We start from the raw sequence: 11,374 nt of genomic DNA, 5'->3' as shown, positions 1-11,374 counted from the left end.
GCACAGAGGGAGTGGAGGGGAGGCCCAGCTGTGGGAGGCAAGCCTGAGGGAGCCGGAGGAGCGAGAGCAGGAGGAGGAGCCAGAAAGTCGGAACTGGGAGGGGGAAGAGGAGAAATATCTTTCCTCTCACCCAGGAGAGCTGTGATTGAAGCCAGTTGATTCCTGAACTCCCTAAATACTCGGGTCCACAGAGTTCCTTTTCCGTTCATGCTAGTTTAAATGAGGGGCCTGCTGGCTCAGTCAGTAGAGCCCGTGCCTCTTGATCTTGGGGTTGTGAGTTCGAGTCCCATGTCAGGTATAGAGATTATTTAAAAATAAATTATCTCAAAATAATATAAAATAAATGAGGCCGAGTGAGTGCTACCTATTGCAGAAGCTGATGTTTCTTCATTCATTCAACAAATGCTTATTGTGTTCCTACCACATGCCAGGCCCTAAATGGGTATAGAGTAGGAGGGTTGGTCGACACATGGTCTTGCCCTCATTGAACTTATACCCTAGTGGAGAAAACAAACAAAACACACATACACATTCAGTTTGAATATAGATATTTCCTTTTTCATCTTATGAAGGGCAAGAACAGGGCACAGGGAAATAGCAGGGAAGGAGAATGTCGGAGAGAGGACTGCAGTATTAGAAGAATAACATATTATTAGAATGACACGTGAAGAAAACGCGGAGGGCGGTTTGAGAGTGCAGATGAGGCGCACGGTGCAAACTCAGGAAACTTCGTAGTCAGGAGACGAGAAGCTTCATCCCAGCTCCGTCAAAAAACAAGAGCTTTCCTCGTCAAGAAAGAGATAGTAACTACCTTTATTTTTCCAAGGGCTATAACAAAAATCAAATGAGAAGGGGCGTCTGGGTGGCTCAGTCAGCGAGGCGTCCTCCCTTGGCTCAGGTCGTGATCTGGGGGTTCTGGGATGGAGCCCCGCCTCGGGCTCCCTGCTCCACGGGGAGCTGCTTCTCCCTCTGCCTGTCGCTCCCCCTGCGCGGGCGCGCTCTCTGTCAAATAAATAAACAAAATCTTAAAAAATAAAATCAAATGATAAAATATGGCTGCTGCCCATTTGAAAAAAGAAAGGGTGGTTAAAAAGCCAGTGTGCTCGTGACAGGGAGGACAGGACAACCTGGTGCTCCTGTGTGGAAGCCTGGACGCTGTCCCAGGAGGGGAGGCATCCCAGAGGCTAAAGCAGGACGGACGCGTGAGTAACTGGCCCGCCAATGGTCGCTGAGAAGGTTGTTGTATATGTGAAGGACACGCAACACAATCTTTATTTACCGGTTTATTCCATCCTTCGCTGTGTGGATGAGTACATTTTAGTTAATAATTTCCAACATTTGGGGTGCCTGGGTTCAGTTTTTAAGCGTCTGCCTTCAGCTCGGGTCATGATCCCAGGGTCCTGGGATCGAGTCCCGCATCAGGCTCCCCGCTTGGCGGGAAGCCTGCTTCTCCCTCTCCCGCTCCCCCTGCTTGTGTTCCCTCTCGCTGTGTCAAATAAATAAATAATCTAACAAATAATAATGATAATAATTTCCGACCTGCATTGTTCAGCAATATTCTGAGGAAACCGCTCTCAGTAATTTTAACATAATAATGTTTCATTCAACTGCTTAAGACAGTCTTCCTGTTTGTTTCCCACATGGCTTCTGTGCCTTCCTTTACAGGACACATTAGGTCCTTTGGAAAGAAATGCAAAAAACAAAATAGCAAAGAAGGAGCCACTACCATTTCTCTAATTCTTGAGTTGGTTTTTTAAAAATCCAATCATTCAAATAACACACTAGAATTGTGAAGAAATTCAAGTAGTACAGAAGGGCCTAAAATCAAATTTCCTCTCCTGAGCTACTCTCTGCGCCCAGGAGTGATCTAGCTTCACAGCTTCCTCCGGATCCTTCCACAGCCCTGTGTATCTGCACAGTCGGCTGAGTCTGGAGGACGTGAGGGGTCGTCTCCTGCCCCGAGAAAAGGAAGCAGTGGAGGGGCTGCGTGCGCGGGCCTGCCCCGGGGCCGACCGGCCCTGGCGTGTACTGTCCACTTCCAACGTAAGCATCAACCAGCCTGGGATCACATCGGCATCCGGGCAGAATATTCCAGTGTTCCCACTTTCTGGATTCCCTTTCCACGGATCAAAGCAAGCAGCTTGGGATTACGTCCGGCCAGGACGAGCGAGCGGAGTAGAGGCGTGAATTTGGTTCTCTGGCTGCCGACTGCTCTTCGACTGGTCCCCGCACTCCGGCCCTTGGGACTGTGCTCGGGACAGGCTTGGTGCTTCTCCCACTGAGCGGGGACCGGCCGTGCCTCCAGCCCCAGCAGGGAGACCTGCGGTTCTCTTCCTGGTCGCCCAGCGTCAGCCTGGATGTGGAAGGTCCCTGCCTTTATCCCCTCCCTGTCTGGAAGAGCCCAGCGTTGGCTTTTTTGAAGACAGATGCTAGTATGCTGGTCTTTTGTCTTTTTAATTCCCTCAGAGTTCCCCTTTTCATAAAAGGGAAGGCAAATGGTCATGAAGAGCATGTCCTACTGGGAAAACCAGCCCTTGGGCTGGGCAGAAGGGGAACGCGAAACTCAGGAGAGGCTGTGGTGCAGTTAAGGACCACAGAAGTGTGTGCACTGCGTTCTGATGCGTATGCATGACCCTGGCATTGTGGGGAGCGGATCCTGGGAGACTTTAAACAGCAGTGGCAGAGACCAGATTTTCCTTTGAGAAAAATTTCTGATGCCAGCAGTGGTAGGAGGTTGGAGGGGAACAAGCTGGAGGCCGTGAGGGCAGTTAGGAGGCTGTGGTGCTATTTGAGAAGGAGCTGCTGTGGGTCCAGCATCTTAATCCCTTCTTGTACGGGAGGGAGTTTCCATTCTGTTGGCCTGTGCATTGGATCCTGAGCCAATCTGCTGCCGTAAAAGACAGGAGGCCTGATGCAGCCTTGCCTGCAGCTGCGGTTAGGACTTCACGAGGCCAGAGTTCACTGTGGAGGTGCCAGCAGGAACGGAGGGCCACAGCGACCCCACAGCTGTGATGCGGGGTCAGCGGGGATGGTAAGGCACCGAGCGGCCACAGGTGGCAGCCGCAGTGTCTTGGGGGCAGTGGCCTGATGCGATGACGTTCGGCTGCAGTTCTGGCTACCGGCGCTCCGTTTCTCCTGCCTGTGCTCTAAGCCGGAGTGTTCAGCTCGCTGAACAATTTTCATTCAATTTTAAAAATAACCCTCTGAGGAGCTAAGGCCGGTGTCACCATTCTCATTAAGGGGAAGAACTGAAACTCTGAAAGGATATGTGATTTGCTTAAAATCGAGAGCCAGTGAGTGGCAAAACCAGCGCTGGGCCCACGCCCGGACGTAGCAGGCTCCGTACGTTTTCCACCAGCCCTGCTCCTTGAACTGGGCAGCTCTGAGGACCTGTGGCAAGCGAAGGCGAGTGCAGGAAACTCCAGCTTCCTCCTGGCACAGCCTTCTGGAGTTACGTCGATGTCTATCAGGTTAAGCTTCCTCCTGGCACAGCCTTCTGGAGTTACGTCGATGTCTATTAGGTTAAAAATTAGAAGTTGCTATTTAAAACAATACGTAATGGAGTAAAATGCAAATGCTAGGTAAAATTAGCACATTCGAATAAATTTCACCTTGGAAGGAAATAAGCATCTGGATTCCCGGGGGACACAAGAGCGTTCCTCTCGGTCGCGTGCGCTCTGGTGGAACCTGGAGGGAGGCCCTGAAGTGAAACCTTCGCCAGTCCCTGGGCTAGTGCTGCGATTAGCTCTGTGTCCGCGTTTAATTTAGTGAACACCGTATTTAACCTTATTTATCTGATCTTTGTGTATGTATGTAATAACCTCATCACAAATGTTGTTAAGGCCCAGAAGTCCGGAACATCTTAATAAATGTGTAATAAAATGTATTCGACCAAAGATTGTAGAGATGCAGATGCTAACTAATGCTCACAATACACATGAAACACCGGTAAATCCTCTGCTGATAAAAAAACATAAAATGTAAGATGCCTTTTCCATATCTCCACATGCCGAAATGACTGTGCATCACCTGGAGATCGTTATGTGCGATGATTTCACAGTGAGGAAACAAAATCCGTTTCAATGAAAGGGTAAGGTAGATATGAATCATAATCATTCTAAATTATAGTCATTAAAATTCTATAAATTCAAAACATTTCAACTCTATAGCTTGGGCAATGAGTCTGTTCTGAGCGGCATTGACCAAATAGTGTTATTTTCAGATGTTCTAAGTATACGAGGTTACGTCTGACCACAAAACGTTGCCCTCGATTGCTACCACGCGTGCCCAGTTACTGTTCCACGGTTTGTTCAGGCCCTGCTAGGTCTGGAGGCAAAGGGAAGCACCACAGTAACGTGTAAATAAGGAATTATAACATGGTGCAAGATATAATAGTAGAAGCACAAGGCCCAGTGGAAGCATCAGAAAATAAATTCTGTCTACAGGCATCACTGCGAGGCTCGTCTTTGTGCTCAGGGTCGACTCAAAGGGTGACAAGAGCAGCTGCGGACAACAGGCTCGGAGGTTGGAGAGTGGGCAGAGGAGAGTATGTTGGGCCGAGAGGAGCTGCATGTCCAAGGACACGGGGACACGAGGACACGCAGTTGTTTCATGGCTTCGAAAAATTGCAAGTGTTTTTGCATTTATGGATCCTGACGTTGAAAAGCTGTGGTGGTAGAAAAGTTGGGCAAGCAGGGGACAGGTCGTCATGAAGGACCTTAAATAATCATGCCGTTTGGCTTTAGTGGACGTGGGGAAGACAGGAAGCATTTTGAGGCAGGAGCATAGCAAGAGGATGCTTACCCTTTGGAAAAATGACTCGGAAGATCGTGTGGGGAGTAGGTGGAGAGGAAAGAGACAAAGGGAAGAGTGCAGGTGAAAAGTGACGGAGCCACGTGCAAACAGAGAGGAAGAGATGAGAAAATATGCAGGGAATATTTAAGTGATGGGACCACAGAAAATGAAAATAAAAGAATGTGACGGGTCAAGAATGGTGAGGACTTAGACAAATGGGTGATTATCAAGTAAAGAAAAATCAATAAAATAAGAACAGAGAAATAACAGATTTGGTGGAAATAAAAATGAGCTCACTTTTGGCAGGACTGTGAGCTGCTGCCGGAGCGACAGTGTGGGCCGCGCTATACCCGGAGACCAGGGCCGCCCCAGTGCCTGCAGTCAACGACGGCGCGCGCAGCCGTGACCCCTGTGGCACTGAGGGAGCTTGCCCAATAGGGAAAAAGGATCCCGGCGAACAGCTGGAATGTGCCTCCGGACGGTGAGCAGCCCCACGTCTTTGTCAACAGTGATGGTCGGAAGGTGTTTTCTTCTTCACGCCTAGCGAGGTGCGCCGGGATGTGGTGACGGAAGGCTGGGCGGCGGGGCAGGAGGCTCGGCTCCCACTCCGGGCTCCCTCGGGAGCTCGCCGCGTGATGCCGAGCCGTCGGTTAGCCGTTCCCTTCCCTGGTGTCTTCATCTGTGGAACGCGGGGGCTGCACTGGGTGAGCTTGAGCGTCTGCAACTCTCCAACCGGTTCTGCCGATCTCATGACTTCTGACAGCCTCCAAGGAAGCTGCCGGGGAAACCTGAAATAACTGAAAATAGAGATGAAAAGAAATGTGGCCTCGTAAGAGACACAAGCCTTAGAGTTTCCTCATAAATAATGAAAAGCTGACTTAAAAAATATTTTTGCTACACTTTGGGAGCAGTTATTGTAGACTATTATGAAATTGTGCGGCCTTTAATTGAAAGAGAATGACACCTGATCACAAATATTTGGGTTTTGATTGACCTTTTGGTCCAAGTTTTTTTTTTTTAATTTATTTTTATTATTTTTGAAAACATTTTATTTTTATTCATTTATTTGAGAGAGAGAGAGAGCAAGTGAGAGAGAGAGCGTGAGAGGGGGGTGAGGTGGAGGCAGAAGGAGAAGCAGCCTCCCGCGGAGCGGACAGACCAACCCGGGGCTCCATGCCAGGACCCTGGGATCACGACCTGAGTTGAAGGCAGATGCTTAAGCGACAGAGCCACCCAGGCACCCTTGGTCCAAAGTTTTTAGGAAATAACTCTACAAGGTTGTCTCATTTAAAAGCCACCAACTTAGAGCTCATTGCAGTAGGGACTATATCATAGGTCTGACCACGTGTGTCCCTTCTGGTCAGTTACGGCTGCTTGTAAATAACAGGAATAGAAAACATCTATTGTGATCGTATTGCACTTGAATCGTGTGTCCTTAGGATGGCAGTTCAGATGATGGCAGAGAAAGATCTTACGAACAGATGAACCTAAGATACTGAGCTGGTACCCGCAAAATTTGTGAAGAGTTCTCTCTTTGTGTTCCCCAAAGTGCCAGGTATGGTGGGCCAGAAGCACCGAAGAAACATGGACCGTAGCTCAACCGACAAACCAAACAGCCAGGACAGCCACGCACGGCTGTGTTGTAGTATCTGGCTGAACAGCTTCTGCAACATTGTTTTGTAGTTTTGATTGCGCTGCAGTCCGGCAGTCCCTTCTACGAAGCCCCGGACTGATCATTACTCTCTGAATGTCAGCAGACGATCTTGTCATGAGGAGCCCTGAGCACACGGGGACTTAGAGCCGTCACGGCTCTGAAAGCCCAGAACATAGAGCTTTGCATTGTGAATAGACCCGTGCCCAGGAACCCAGGTGGCTCAGTGGTGAAGCATCTGCCTTCGGCTCAGGTCATGATCCCAGAGTCCTGGGACTGAGCCGCGTGTCCATCTCCCTCCTCTGAGGGGAGCCTGCTTTTCCCTCCCCCAATAGCCCCCCTGCTTCTGTTCTCTCTCTCTGGGTCTCTATCTGTCAATAAATACATAAATAAATATTTCAAAAAAAAAAAAAGAAAAGAAAGAAAGAAATCTGTGCCAAAAGAGAAGGATTTATCTTAATCAGAGTTTGTGAAAATGTTTAAAAAATAAAAGCAGAGTGGAAAGGTTAAGAGCTAATGCACAGAAATCAATACACATACAACCAGAGCAGAAGAGAACAGCCACTGGAACAGAAGGGAAAAGCAAGCCCAGGAATAACAAAAAGACAAAGATGAAAGGAAAAAAATCCTAGGAATAAACATGTGTACGACTGATACGAAGAAAACTTTACAATGCTGCTGCACGATGTGTAGGGAGACTTGGGACAAGCGAAAGTCTTCGATTTTGGAAAGAGATCAAGATAGACTATTTGGTGAAACAAACGAGGAGCAGAGCAGCACGTGAAGTATCTTAGTATAAAAAAGAAAAATGAGAATCTACATTTCTATTTTCTTGTGTATGGAGAAACTCTGAAGAGATGCCTAAGAAACCTTCTATGAAGGGAATGGAAATTGCGCAGATAAGGGACGGGAAAGGGAGACAGGATTGTTCATACCCATTAGAGAGCACCTCCACTCTCAGTTTTGTAACTAAAAAGCATTCCGTTCCGTGTTTGCACTACAGTTTGTATACTCAGACTCCTGCCGATATGTAGATCATTTCCAGGCATTTGCTATTACAATCAATTCTACTATTAATCATATAAATGATGACCTTTTCAAGAAAAGGTATTAAACCATAAGTAAAACTTCCAACCATAAAAAGTTGCAGAAATAAGAACAGGACAGTTTCAAATGAAAGCTCCGGCATCTTCAATATAAATGGTGAAGTTCAGGACGGCAAGTCTTGGAAGGAGGAAATGTTAAGCATCTCTCCTTCCCCACTCCCCGCCCATTCCCACGGCCCCAGAGTACAGAGCGCTCTTGCCTATGAATGAGGAAGCTTCCCGGTGCCTGCAGAGCAGGTGAGAAGCGACTCCAATGACTTCGTCCACGCAAGTTTGCACAGGGCTCAAGTTTACAGAGCTAATTACTCAGCTGTCATCACGCTCAGTGTCTCCTCCCACGGAGGCTACTTTGCTCGACGGCTAGGTGTGGCAAGCTATTTATTGAAATATTAACGTCTACGGGCTCTCTCTTTCGTTTTCTCCCTACATCTGACACAGAGAGCTCCCTTTCCGTTCCCGTGTCGCGGAGATGGCTTGAAGCTGACTGGAAAGCAGCAGCTTCCTGAGAAAGCCTCTCCGTTCGTTTATAAAGACCTTAGCTCACACAAGAGATGGGGCTCGAATATCCCGAGTGAAGAAAGGAGGAAGGCGAGTGCTTCTGGAAGTGGCAAGAGGAGAAGACGGCAGACAGCGGGCTACGGGTGCTCAAAGTTACAGGGACCCAGTCCCGGCTCCCTCCCTGAGCCTTAGAGGGAGTGACTGCCTGGCTTCTGAACTCGAGGTAACCAGGGCCCCAGCCCTGGTTGTCTCTTCGTCCAGTGAGTGGTCCAGGAGCAACTTCTCACTGGACGTCAAGGAATTGTTGACACCGTCAGCGTGTCAGCCGCCAGCATGGACTGGAGAATAGAGTTGTTTTCTCTGTGGCTCGGTTAGAAATCCTTTAAGCTGTAAATAATGAGAAACTCACCATACAGTGGCTTAACAAAGAGTAGGTATTTCTTTTTCCTCTCACAGGAAGAAGTTCTAGAAGGAAGTGGCTCACGGAACTGGTTCAGTGGTTCAACGATGCTGGGGCCACCAAGTGTGCAGCTCTCCTGGGCCGTCCTTCATGACTGCAAGATGGCTGCTGTGACACCATGTCCCTATTAAGTCCGGAGAATAAGAGGAAGAGAGAACTCGAGGGTCTTCACCCATTTTGTCAGGAAAAACAAGTCGTTTCCTACACCCGCAGCAGAAAGAAGTTCTCTTACCTCTCATTAGTCAGGACCATCACTGACCACTTGTCTACGGCTCACATCAAGGAAGGTGGCAAAGCAAAAGGGACTTGGGGGGACACCTGTGGGTTAGCCAAAGCCGCAGTGACTGCTACACCCAATCTGGGGACACTGCATGTGCATCCTGAGTCTTTATGATCAGCGGGTGATGAAATCCCCAAAGACTCAATCTTCCTCCACCTAGTGAGGTACCGTGGGAGTAGAATGAATTTTAAAGAAACCAACGAAGATGAAATAAACACATTCTTTTTAATCAACAACAAAATAAAAGGTAAAAGGTGATGCTTCTTGCATGTCAGAGTCTGCGGTTGTGAATTCATTACATCTTGCACAAGCATCAGTGATCTTAAAAAAAAAAAAAGAAAAGAAAAAGAACTTTGCCTTTGAGGGGTCAGTTTGAAACAAAGGGAAGAAAGGAAGGAAAGAAAGGGAAAGAAGCAGCGGCAGGAAAAGCTTCCTCGCAAGCGGTTACCAAACCTGTTCATCTTGGGCCTGAGAACTCAACTGCGGACATTCACACACTAGCAATGAACATGAACCCAGTTTACGAGGCATGTTTGAGTGAAGGTCAACATTATTTCCACATAGTCATAGAACCTCTGAAATTTGCACACAGGTGGCTGCAGAGGGGCTCTTTCCACGTCTCACCTAAGTGGATAATGCCTGTATTTTAAATATCAGATCTGAGTCTCTCTGTGTTAAATGGATCGGTTCCCCCAAACCTAATCTTGCCCGGCAGGTGGCCCATATTTCTGAATGTCTGTTCTGTGCTTGCGTTCCTGCGGACTTGACTTCCGCTTTATTTTTAACTGGCATTACACTAGTTAACTCCGTTGTCTCTTAGCCCTGGTTCTGGATCCCTCTCTTCCTTCTTCCCGGCTCTGCTTGGGTGCTCTCTTCTGCTCTTCCAAAGAATGTGTGTGTCTCCTCACCGGCTGGCTGTCTTCTCTCCCCAGAGGTAGCGCGAGGGCAGCAGTCTCAGGGGTGGCAGCCGAACGTGGGACCAAGCAAACAAGCCGCTGCTTGTTAGAGAGAGAGATCATTAACTTCAGATCATTAAGAGCAATTCGTCAGCTTATCTCTTTCAAACCTGGGATAAGGAAGTCATTTCCCAGTGCTAACCCCTGGCCAGCTACAACTCCTATGCATCTGACCGGGATCGATGAAACTGATGGGCGGCCCTTGGAACTTCTCCCCGGATTCTCTATAATGTGAAATTCCATATCATGGAATTATTGTTAATATTAACAAGAAGGGTGTTTGGAGTTCCTAAGGTGAAATACGTCACGTGACTGGAACATCCTGGAATGTTCTGGATGGAACTGGAAATCCCTTTGGGAAGACGGGGTGTGGATACAGGGAACATCACCTTTATCGCAGAGCCAAGATCTCGAAGGCCTGTGGGTTTAGTCTTGTTGGTATGTAGCTAAGAACAGGGCTCAGCACTTTTTGAACACGGCTTCTCCCACTTGAAAAGGAGGAGTAATTAGTTTCTTCTGCGTGTGTGATGCATGTCCTTTAAAGAGCAGATCTGGCACAAAGCCAGTGAACCTTCTGGAACCCCTTTCTCACCTGAGCCCCTTCCAAAGTTCCATACTGCCTGTTTTCTAACTTCACATCACTTTTCTTAAAGAAGACCGCCCTAAGTTGCGTAAGCTTCAGGCTTCACAAAATCTGGGTCTGTACCTTGTCCAGTACATGATAGCACTTTCCATTTCCAATTTTTAGTTATATCCAGTATTTTATTGGAAATGAGCAAATACATTAGTGGCATCATTTTAAAAAATAACTCATTTTATTTCCTTCCAGTTTTATGATTAATTTTGTAGTTAAATTTAACCTTTTGGAGGCATTTTCATATAACCTCCTTTGATGACAATTCAGCCATAGCTTTAAAAATTATAAATATATTGCACAGTTATCTGTTGCCATATCTACAAAACTATTTAGTAGCCAAAGATCAAAAACACCGTAAAAGTTATCAGTAAGAAGACTCATGAAATAAATTATGGTACATCTGTATAAACGTTGTGCAGCTATTTATAAATGAGAAAGACCTTTATGTACCGATATGGAAAGGTTTCCCAGATACATTGTTAATAAGTATAAAATGATGACTCTAACATGCTACCTAGTGCAGTAAAAGGGGGGGTAAGAATCTCTATTTACAGTGGCTTGTGTTTGCATAAAGTAGTTTTGAAAGGACATATAAGGAACTAATACATTACCAGTGGTGGTGTGAGTTTGGGAATTGGACGGGTGAGAAAACAGCAGCGGAAGTGAGATCTTTCACAGTTTTATGCACTGTGGGTCCAAAACCATTGAATGTATTACTCACAAAGTCGAGTAAGAAAGAAACAAGAAACTGTCCTCGCATTCTTCTCCTGCCTCGGTCTCTCTGTACCCTGGGACCCCTCCAAGCCTAAGTGTCACTGTCAACGACTTCATGAAGCTTCCCTTGGAGGGAGAACCTCCCCACTTCCTCAGCTCCCCTCGCAACAGCGCTGAAACCAATGTCCGTTAGGAAGAATCACTCCCCAGGCTGCGGGATGCTTACTTAGAAGCGTCATTTTCCAGGCTGTTCTGTTTGCCTCCTGCCATTCTTGCCC

The 11,374-nt window shown here is 47.4% G+C and overlaps 1 long non-coding RNA gene across 1 annotated transcript; it reads right to left on the bottom strand.

Annotated features, from left to right (window-relative positions):
* Nucleotides 1-789: 789 nt before the first annotated feature.
* Nucleotides 790-5,788, bottom strand: LOC131820596 (uncharacterized). The gene is made up of 2 exons (XR_009349723.1): nucleotides 5,092-5,788; nucleotides 790-1,002 (listed from the first exon to the last, which is right to left on the bottom strand). It is a non-coding gene; the product is annotated as an uncharacterized LOC131820596 (long non-coding RNA).
* Between the last annotated feature and the right edge of the window lie 5,586 nt (nucleotides 5,789-11,374).

This window comes from Mustela lutreola, chromosome 1 (genome assembly GCF_030435805.1).
Source record: "Mustela lutreola isolate mMusLut2 chromosome 1, mMusLut2.pri, whole genome shotgun sequence".
Lineage (NCBI taxonomy): Eukaryota > Metazoa > Chordata > Mammalia > Carnivora > Mustelidae > Mustela > Mustela lutreola.
Note: the sequence above shows the minus strand (reverse complement) of the source record. Positions and strands in the feature narration are given on the sequence as shown.